Here is a 12,092-nt window from a genome sequence, read left to right as displayed (position 1 = left end):
CACACAACTAGAAATAATGTAACAAAACTTTTGGCTCAATTACATTCCATGAACATACATCCACAAATAATAGCACACTAAGGCAAGAATCACTACACTCCAAATGTGAGCACCAAAAGCATATATTATTACAAAAATAATGGTAGCCTTGAATACATATTACATTCCCATATTTATAAGAAATCTTCTCCTCAATTTGTGTTGAGAGTGAGAGATATCTATATGCAATCATATGCTTTTGAACTAATAAAACAAATCTACTTATGTACAAACTAACTATCTAATTGGTGCTAAGTAGGACTCCATCTATATTTATATCATTAATTGGATGCATGAGCCTTTACATGTCATAAAACAAAGAAAGCATGAGAAAATATGAAAGAGAAAGCCTTCAATTGATGTAGAAGTATCTAGAAGTGCCAAAAATAGGAGCTCCTTATTCACTAGGCATCTATAGGAGTTAAACTATTGTCAGAATGCATTTTTGATGCATGGAAAACTCTAAATTTAGAATTGGCAATTAACTATCAACACACCTAATCTTTCAGAACACTACTAAAAAAGTGCACCTGTGCACCTGGCACACCAATGTAGTAGTGCACCTTGGAAGCAGGTTCCAAAAATTGAAAAAATTCACAAAGAGTCAAAATTGAAATTCTGGCTTCAAGGTTTTAAACCCTTTATACCAGAGTTATGTTTGTGTATTTTCCCTTGAATTTCCTAATTATCTTATTGAATTTAGCTACATCTAGAAAATCTAAGGCTTTACATTTATCCATTACCTTCTGCTTGTAGTTACCAATCTCAATACGAGTCTGTGCAAAATCTCCTAATTTCACCTCCAAATCTAGTAAAGCCTCTTCTATTCTAAATGCTTTCTTGATATCATCATCATTAGTAGCTTCCTCAAAAGTTCTCTAAAATTGTTCTACTACAACTTCTACCTTTATTAATTTCTCCCATGTATCATCTTCAAAAATATCTAAACAAGCATCACTATATTGCTTCTTAGCTTCCAAAATTTTCTCTTGGGCTTGATCCTCGAGCCAGTGAATCTCCACATGTAATATCTCCATTAATTTATTTCCATCCACAATTTTTTCAATCCAATCATCAATCTTGTCTAATTCCTTAGCTATATATACATCCATCAGCATCCAATACCTATGTCCTTTGATAGACTGCAATGCTTGCAAATCTTTCCCCCAGGTATGTACTTCATCCATAGACCAAAATTTTGATTCAAAATGGCTACTAGCCTATTTTCCTTCTCCTACATGACATGTAATAGCTTTAGATTTTCTTGAATGATCTATACACCTTTCTCTTCAAAACTTCCTCTCCATTGTTCACAAGCTACTCTAAAAAATGGGTCCAATTGTACCAAACCCTTACCCCTTCTCTCTATTGTTGTAGTCAAAGTCTCCTCTAGATGCTCAAGGTCCAAGAAACCAACAAATTTTCTTAAACATCCCTTTAGGATCTCATTTTGTCACCAAAGTGTTATCAATTCTGCCCCATCTTGTTCTAAGCTCCTAAATACCTCTTTGATCCCTATTGTAATGATTAGTTTAGTAGTATTCAAGGCTGGTTTCCGAAGCACGACCTCCTTAGTCTAATAATCCCTTAGAGTCAATTCTTCAACATTTTAATGCAAAGGAGGGAAACCACTTGAGAAAATAAGTCTTGGATCTAATCACTCATGATAAAGGTTAATGCATGTGCATCCATTAGTGGTGACTCAAGTTTTGTTAGCACTTCAATAAATTCCATTCTATCCTCCTCTTTAGTGGTGAATTTTTGCCTCTTATTTCTTATCACTTCCTTTCTCAACCATCTTAGGATATGTTCCATCAGAGACTTGCCTTTTGAGAATGAAGGTCTCTACTCAGCTATACCCTTCCCTTTATCACTCCTTTTTGGAGTCTTTTCTGTAAAAGATTTGTACTAGGAGTCTCTATGTCTATAGAGTCCATAGTCCTTACCTTAGTGTCTTGGGAAGTTTACAAAGGCTATTCACTTATCCGCCCTTCTTCTAACACTTCCTTAGTAGATGTTTTTTGTGGCTCTTCCTCTTGCTCTGTTTAGACTTGTACTACTTTTGTGCTTGGAGGAAGAGGGGTAGCCATTCCCTTATCTACACAAAATGTGATTTGTACTAGGGATGATGGTGCTACCTCAGGTCCTTGTGGTTTGGGTGGCTATTAACTCCAATCTTCCTATTGAGGTTGATTAGTTGGAATATCCCTTGTCTTATCTCCAACCAATTCGGTACCCACAGGCATGAAATAAAAATCTAATGTTTGAAAGACATTAGTGCCCTCCACATATTTCTCATCTATCCATTATTACATTTCATCTTCTAATGTTGTAGTCTGGATGGGTTCCTCAAGGATAAATGGTAGTGTGATTGTGGAGCTTCTTCTCCTTTCTAACTCTATAGCTCTTGTGAGTTGAGTCCTTTAGTTCAAAGGTATATTTTCATCTTCATCCTCATCATTCTCTTCTTTTTCTTCTTTAGGGATTGGTTTAGGGACTGATGGGGAAGGGATCACTCTCGTAATAATCTCTTTCTTCTTTTAGGTGCAAAGGGGGAGGCTTGTTCTATTTGTTGAGGTAGAGATACCTCTTGTACTTTAGTTTTCACTTCCCCTTGGCCTTTTTCAACTGGTGGCACTTGGAGAACCTTTGGGGTTTGTGCAACTTCAACATTCTCTAACCCTTGTACATTTTCCTCTCCTTGCTATGGAGGTACTTGAGTTTCTTACTCTTCTAGCTTGGCTTGCTAAGGATAAGTCCTCTTTCTCTTTCCTTTCCCTTTTACATTCTAAGCCCTATAATATCCAACTAGCCTATCAAGTTGGTACACCATTTCCAGTCTTACTAGTGACTGGGTTGTAAATGTAGGCACTATGACCTTTGCTCCTTGACCTTTAGCTAGGTAGTCTTGAACATGGAAAGCCATTGTTTCCACAATTGGATCAAGTTTGAAAGGTTTCTTGATCCAATCATTTGTCAATTTGATGACATGCCTTGCCCTATGATTAATGTTTGAGTTCTCTTCTTTGCCAATCTTAGCATTCATTATAGGTCTATCACTAATATTATCCCTATTGAAAAATAGATTGAGAAGATCTTTTGTCTCTTTTTGCACAATCTTCAATGGAATCTTGATCTTCAAAGAACTCTCTACTAGATATAGAGTCATCCTACAATAGTCCCTTATGTGAACATCATAGTCATCTGTTGCATTCATCCAGTGATTGTCAAGGGCATCTTCATGCTGAAATTTTTTACTTGCTATGTATTTCACTCTCTCGATGTTATCAAAATAGGGCCAAGGTGAATTATATTCATCCAAGGGATATTGATCCCATTCACACTAAAAAGATGGAATATCTTGCCTCTAATCCACCCTAAAAGGTCCTCTAGTCATAGACCATGTCTAACATATTTTGTGTTTCTTTCTAACTCTTTCATATGCAAACAAGAGTTGTTAAGAAATGTCTAGGAGAATAAGTCTGTCATTGGGATACCTAGGGAGCTTCTTAGGGTTGAGAATTGTATCTGCTACCCTTAAATATGTGAATGTTCAGAATTGGATATAATAAGCTCCAATTTCTAATATCTTTGTAGCTACCTCTACTAACATCCTCTTCACATAATCCCCCTCTATGAACTAGATTATTATGAATATGAAAGCATCATTTACAATCCTATATTCTTTTCTTTTCTCTAAAAGCTTCTTCTTTACTAGCTAAGGATATATAATGTAAGGCCATGTGTTTGCATCCTGCATGCTACCCTTCTTATAGAGCCCTAGATAATCTATCACCCTTATGACTAACAGGTACAACAAGTATGATGTCAAGTAATTTTTTTTGTTATTCTTCACTACCACCAACTGCTCACATAAGTTCTTGCTAAGAATGGAGGCCCAATCAAGTGGTATCTTTTCCGCCTTGATGGTCTTGATAAAATGCTCCATACAAATATTTAAATGCCTTGATGCTAGCAAACCCATGACTCTAACTAATAATATGATCGAATGTCCAATTGTTAACCTCATAATGATTTTTGACATTTGAGTGCCAACACACTTAATAAAATTTCACATTGGAAGCCGAGTACATTATCCATGTTGAGTGATCTTCATGTATCAAGTAGTTTTCAGATATCGAGTGAAGATCAGATACTAAGTAAAGATCAGATACTAAGTGAAGATCAGATATCGAGTGAAGATCAGATACCGAGTAAAGATTAGATATCGAGTGAGGTATAAGTGCCAAGTGTTAACAAGTGCCGAGCTACTTAAGGTCCCAAGTGATACAGTTTTGTTAAGGTACTGAGCTATCTAGGAAACAACATGTGCCAAGTATCAGCAATACTTCAAGAGCCGAGTAACTCAGTAGATCAGCATAAGAGTTTGAAATTGCACAAACTATGATGCAAACAATTTTTATAGCCGACATAAGGTAAATCTCCAAGGATTTAATGATGAGATCGAATCTTTTATTTTTCCTATGCAATTTACATGTAGCCAATATGAAAAATGATGAAGGCATGCAACCCATCAGCAAAAGTTAAGTATTGAGCGGAAAATGAAGATTGAATGTGGATCGTAGATCCATACCTAACCCTAAATTCTCAAATGTCTTTATAAGGAAGATAAAATTTCATTGTAAAGGAGATGAGAGGTGTGAGAAGACATACAAGGGTTCACAAGGAATTCTATTTTCAAAAGCAAGGATTATCATATCACAAAAGGATCTAGATCAGATAAAGCAAAACAAGTGCCTACATTCAGCAATCAAGGATTGTAATCAGTCAAGTTTATTGTACCTAATACTCTCTAGCAATTGTATTAGAATGAAAATCCTATGGTGATAGGTTAGCTTAACATCTATTTCAATAAATCCTTAATTAGTTGATTAAATCCTTTAACAGGGTAACACTTCATGTTAAGTGTTTGAAATCCTCTAACCAGGTCACTATTGACATAGTGTAAAGCCTTTAAATGGTCATGCCTTTAATGGGGCAGACCATCAGAAGTGGTTGAACAATATTGCTGTAGTAATTTTTGTGGGTATCATCCCCACCCCAATTTTACCTTCTTATTCCTGGAGGGTTTCTGGGTTACCAAATTCCAGTGTTATGAGTTATTGATGCATGTGTTTAGTTTCAAGTTTGTTTGATGTATTTACATGCATGCAATTTACTTTCAGTTAAAAGTTTTATTGGACAAAATGGGATACTTATGATTCACCCCCCCTCTCATAAGTACTCTTTCCATATTTGAATATTCCAACAATTGGTATTAGAGATAATCCAGGTTCTCACAAGGAAAAGCCTAATAGCTTGGAAGAAAAGATCTAAAGATGGAAGCTTTCAAACTTGGAAAGATCATTGAAAATCAGGTGATAGATGTGCAACTTGCTTTGCATAGCTTGGAGGAATTTAGAAACAAGTTGAGAAACTCATTAAAAAAGAGGAAGGATCTAGCCATAGCTGAAAATGATATACACTATAAGGAGATTGATACCACCAACATATTTTCTAGTGGAGACACTAAAGAGTTTGATGCAGCAATAGCAGAACTGATGGAGAAAAACAAAATTCAAGCAGAGGAGATAAGATCTCTCAAGATGAAACATGAATCACAGGCCATAATGATATGTTAAATTATTGAGCAAAAGAAAAGAGAAGTTGATGATAAGGTCATGACAAAAGAAATCTTGCAAACAGACTTGATCAAAAACGTACAAAATTGACAAGGATCTCAAACATGTAGATGGATACACTTTCCCAAATGATGAACCTTCATCATGAACTCAATGTAAAAGATATTGAGATCTCTACTTTGAAGATGTAGAATGAACAAATGTAGAATGAATTGAACAGAGAAAAAGAGGTAGCAGAGAATCTCAACAAATCAAGTGAAGCCATCAAGTATTTTGAACAGTTGCTGAAATCCCCAAAATCTTCCCATGATACATCAGGACTGGGATACAATAGAAATAAAGTTGGAGAATTATCAAAAAGTGTTGAACAAAGAAGTGATAAAGGTAAGAATTCAAAACCCACTTGTCATTACTGTAATAAGAAGGGGCATACAACTAATGTGTGCAGGAGATTCAATCAATCAAACATACCCAAAAGTTTGTGTCACAACTGCAACATGCAAGGACATATGACACAAAATTGTAGATCCAATGTCACAAGGACTCAAAAATTTGATGGACATTATTATAATTGCAAAAAGTATGGACATAGGGCATTTAAATGCAGAACAAAACCTATGTGGACACCAAATCATCTAGCAAAAATAGAAGGGAATGAAAGTCATTATCATTGGGATTACAACACCAGGTACAATTGTCACTATTGCCAAGAATATTGACATATACCACAAAACTGTATAAGAACACATTTCAACGGGAACTACAAAAGATATTAGAATCAAACTACATGCTTCAGTTGTTTGAAAACTAGTCATATCAGCAAAAACTATCCTACAAGATCAAAGGCACCCAAGACTAAAGAGAACAAAGGAAAACAAAAGATTGACATCAAAAAGATAAGGGGGCAAATGAATAAGACTTGGCAAAAGAAAGATGAGTGTAACACATCAAGTGGAGGGATCACTTCACCCAATGGGTCAAGTGATCACACTTCATCAAACTAAGCATGAGAAGTACACATGATTGATATACAAAGCTATATCACACATCAGTCCCAAGAAAAAGAAGCTAAGAAAAGTATAAATCTACATGAAACAAGATGTCAAGACAAAAACTAAATGTTGATGCTGAGCTCTCTTTGGATGTCGAGTTAAAACAGATGTCGAGCTCCCAACAGTGATCAAGCTGATAACTGATGTCGAGTTAGATAATTTCAATGGAAGCCAAGTAAAGTGAAATATAGTGGAAGTCGAGTTAGGTTAAAATTTCTTCAGAAGCCAAGTTGGCAGGTGAGCATTTAATGCAATGAAATTAGGGTATATTATCATGATTTTAATCAATTTTTTGCATGACGATCAAGAAGCAAAGGAGAAGAAAGAGACCTGAGTGACTTCATAGCAAGAATCTAGTGTTTCAAGTAGATTGCAACCTCATTCAACATGTTTTTCATCAATCTAAAGGTATTTTCATTTGTGCCAAGCTACGTAGTTTCATACCCATTTGTTGTATAAACCCTAGTTCAAAAAAATGGCATCAAGTTTGAAGAAAACCTAGGAAAAAGAGTAATTTGAAGTTCAGTTAGTTTCAAATGAAGTCAAGCAACTTGATTTCCATCCTATTCCCGAAGTTGCGTACAAAAATGACCCAGTTGGAGCTCTCTCCCACATTCCTCCAAAAGTTATAATGGTTCAAGATGTGAGGAAATGTTACAATTGCAAGATAGGAGCTCTAGGAGACATGGAAATTAGACAAGCATATGATAAACTATGTGTAGATGGAATACTGAAAGAAGAATTCAAAATCATAGAAAGAAAGGGTTTGACCCAAGTTTTAAGTTTTCTTATCGTATTCAAAACTGAATGGATTAGACTTGTACTGAGTAGAATTCATGGAGGAAACTTGTGGTTAGAAGATATGCCCATCAAATTGACAAAGGAAATTATACATAGAGTAATAGGGTACCCAACCCTAGATCGATACAAAACCCTAAGAAGTGAATCAAAGGAGGTCATTGAAAAGAATACTGCTACATAGTGGAACAAAAGAGGAATGACAATTCATACCATACATGATCCTCTAGTTGAATTTGTGGTTGGAGTCATTGCTCACAAATTCTATCAATCTAGTAGACTCAACAGTGTACCATGCATTGTAGTAGATGTAGGTTACAAATTGGTGAAAAAAGATCATACTTATGATCTTGCAGAACTCCAATTGCAACAGATCAATGAAAACCTAGCTTCTATAAGAAGAACAAAAGGCACTCAATGCAAATTTGGAGCAATCCTAGTTTGCATATTCTTTTATGTATAGAATGAATTTCCTTCTTTTGGTAAAGTAGCATGGAGGAATGATAGAACTATCATTGCAAAAATTAATGAATATATAGAGAAAATGGGAGAAAATTTTGATACCTTGATGACAAGCTATTTTGAAGATTTGAAGAAATCCATGAAGCAAAGATCAAGGATACCAGCTTCCTTAGTGGAAAAACATACTAATGATATATGTTTCTTAGTTGACATAGATTTTACTTATATTCAAGCAGTAATACCAAGGGTAAGATGGCTAAGGCCATTTGGATACGAAATCAATATTGATGAGGCATCTGCAGCAATAACTGCATTATTGGCAGAAGAAGCAGATAAAAGTGCACCACATTTTGGCACTTATGATGTGGTAATATCAACGATAAAAATTGAATTAAAAACTGCTTCTACATTGAAGAAGAAAGATAAATTGATCAAGAAGATTAAGAAGAAGTTTGGCAAATAAATAAAGGCTGAGGTAGAAGAAGAAGAAGATGACAATGATCATGAAGATGAGCAAGAACAAGGGCCAATGGAACTAACTCAAGGTCTTGGAGAAGAAAAGGAGGAAGGTGTAGAGGAAGAAGAAGCTAAGGAAGCACCAACTGAAGTCAAGCCAAAGAAGAGAAAAGCAACAGAATAACCTTCAGCTAAGCCCAGATCAAATAAAGCTACCACTCCATCACGTCAAAAGCCAACAACATGAGCATCAACAAGAGTTTCTACTCAAAAGGCTAAAGAGGAAGTTACCAAGAAGAAACAAGTCAAGGAATCACAGGAAGATCCGAGGAAAAGAAGAAGGTATGTGGCTCAACCTGACACTGATGAAGAAGATCAATAAAAAAAGATAAGCAATTCATCAGCTGATATCTTATGTAAAAAGATTGCAATTGGTGACTTGAATAATTTAAATAAAGTTGATTTTAGTAAATTTACTAAAGAAGAACAAAATAAAATAGAAGAAACAATGTATAGAATGATGGCACAGTTCAAGTACACTCCACTTGAACTAGATGGTCAATTGCCAAAGGAGCTGTCAAAAATTGTAGAAGACAGATGGCATTTTTGTTTGAAAATGGAGAAGGAGATGAGGGAATCAACCCTAGCCAGTGTATTGCCAGATTTGACTAGAGAAAAAGTTAGCAAAGTAGTCAAAAGGCATAATAATAGGTTTACACCTAAATATAGGGCATTCTTCATACTTCAAAATAGAATGGAAGAGATTGTTCAAAGAATAATGAAATCATGGAAGAATTTGTACAAAAGAATTGAAGATTTTCTTGAGGAAGAATACAAAGAAGAAGCTACTGTACCAACAAAAGAGAGGAGAAAAAGGAAAGAAGAAGAAGAAAAGAAAAGAGAAGAAGAGAAGAAGGATGAAGAAAAGAAAGATGAAGAGGAGGAAGAGACACAAAAATAGGATGAAATGGCAACAGCTGAGCTAGAGTAGCAACCAGATAAGAGTGTGCAAGACACACAATTGCCACCTCCTAGCCCTCCACAAGCATCCATCTCACTTGTAGACACCATGATGATTAATGATGTTCTTGATACTTATGGTTAGAATATCAATCCATTAACTGTAGAAGATCTGAAAAGAATTCTTGACCAATCTACACAACAAGCAATATTGTGTACATATCTAGTATTGGTAAGTGTAGATGAATTGCAGAAACTAGTAGAAAACATAGTCAAAGGTAAGGTGAATCCACAAGAACCACCTTCTATCACAAATAATAGTAGTGAATTCGAAATACCAATAAGCATAATTGATGTTGCAAGACAAAAGCAAAGTGCAACTACAGAAAAAGAAACAGAACAAACAAGATAGTCTATTACATCTGATCCTACAACACAAACACAAGGTGCATTTCCACAGATTACAATAATTGATCATGGTAGATAGAAGGAGGAGGAAATAGTAAAAACCCCTAGAGAATAGGAGGTAATACAAAAATTAATAAATTTTCCTACCTTAGGAACTCCTTCGCACCAGCCATTGCAAATTTTTGTACCATCATCCAATACTACCAGAGTTGCAGGGGTACTTCACTATGGAGACCCTAAATTAGATGAGGAGATAATCATACCAAGCTATGACTCAAAATCAATAACCATTGATCAAATCAATGAGGTGTAGGATGCACTGAATAAAAGGAAAAGACAGGAGATACTCAGGAAGAAGTATAAACATAAGCAAACACTTTATGAGATAAAGGACATCTTTATGGATGCCTTCAGTTTGCAATCACCGGATGAGTCAAAGCATATCACAGAGAAACTAATAGATATTGTTGACCAGCTGACAAATGAAGACCTAGAAACCAATGCAAAACTTATGGAATGGTCAAAAAGAAAATTTCAGGAGAAAGTGAATGAGAAAATATCAAGACAAATTACACTTTCACAAGTTGAATTGGCAAAACTTATTGATAAAGTGAAGAAGGTACTTGAGAATATATTCTCACTGTACAAAAAGTTGTATGATTTTTCATACTTCACACAAGAAACAAGCCAAAATATACTAAGCTTGGAAAGAAATTTAAACATTTCAAGCATGCAACTACCAAGTGATCCAGCTCAAAGTGAGAAGCATTTTGCTCAATCACTTCACACTCACAAAGAAATAGCTGTCTTAATAGCAGATGAGGCTAATATCAAGGCCAAATTAATACAGCTTCAGTCCTCCATTACCCCACATTTAGATATAATCCATAAAGAACAAGTCTATGCTGAAACTATTCTCAAGAAAGACCCAAATCTTTCTACATTAGATGGACTTATTCATCTTGTTGCCGAGAGTGCTATCCAACATAAGTCACTGAAAATTGCTTTGAACAATTGGGATGCAGCTCTCAGAATGATTATGGAGGCAAATAGCACATTTTTGGCTAAATATGGTCTTAACCCTTAAACATTCTTTGACATAAGTGTCAAAAAGGGGGAGATACAGATTAAAAGGGGGAGATACAGATATGAGATAAATTAATGGGGGAGTTATAAAAGGAGAATAAAAATACAAAGGAGGAGCTTGTTATACAGATAAGGCACAATCAACTCAGGGGGAGTTACAAATTTTTTTGAGGTATATATTGTAAGTTACAAATTTTGATCAAATTTTCTTTAAACCCTGTATATACCAATCAGATTAGTAAATGTACAAACAAGGTCTGTTAAGTGTTTTTGTCATTCATGTCAAAGGGGGAGATTGTTAACCTCATAATGGTTTTTGACATTTGAGTGCCAACACACTTAATCACATTCCACATTGGAAGCCAAGTACATCACGCATGCTGAGTGATCTTCATGTGTTGAGTAGTTTTCAGATACTGAGTGAAGATCAGATACTGAGTGAAGATCAGATACCAAGTAAAGATCAGATATTGAGTGAGGTATAAGTGCCGAGTAACACAAAGTGCCGAGTGTTAATAGGTGCTGAGCTACTTAAGGTGCCGAGTGATAAAATTTTGTTAAGGTGCCAAGCTATCCAAGAAATAGCATGTGCCGAGTATCAGCAATACTTCAGGAGCCAAGTAACTGAGTAGATCAACATAAGAGTTTGAAATTGCACAAACTATGATGCAAACAATTTTTACAGCCAACATAAGGTAAATCTCCAAGGATTTAATGATGAGATCGAATCTTTTATTTTTCCTATGCAATTTACATGCAGCCAATAAGAAAAATGATGAAGGCATGCAACCAATCAAAAAAAGATAAGTATTGAGCAAAAAATGAAGATTGAATGTGGATCGTAGATCCATACCTAACCCTAAATCCTCAAATGTCTTTATAAGGAAGATGAAATTTTATTGTAAAGGAGAGGAGAGGTGTGAGAAGACATACAAGGGTTCACAAGGAATTCTATTTTCAGAAGCAAAGATTATCAGATCACAAAATGATCCAGATTAGATAAAGCAGAACAAGTGCCTGCATTCAGCAATCAAGGATTGTAATCAGTTAGGTTTATTGTACCTACTACTCTCTAGCAATTGTATTAGAATGAAAATCCTATGGTGATAGGTTAGCTTAACAACTATTTTGATAAATCCTTAATTAGGTGATTAAATCCTTTAATAGGGTAACACTTCATGTTAAGTGT

The sequence above is a fragment of the Cupressus sempervirens genome, chromosome 3 (genome assembly GCF_028749045.1).
Source record: "Cupressus sempervirens isolate cs-2001-9-10 chromosome 3, ASM2874904v1, whole genome shotgun sequence".
In the NCBI taxonomy this organism is placed as follows: domain Eukaryota; kingdom Viridiplantae; phylum Streptophyta; class Pinopsida; order Cupressales; family Cupressaceae; genus Cupressus; species Cupressus sempervirens.
This window is presented reverse-complemented; position numbering follows the sequence as displayed.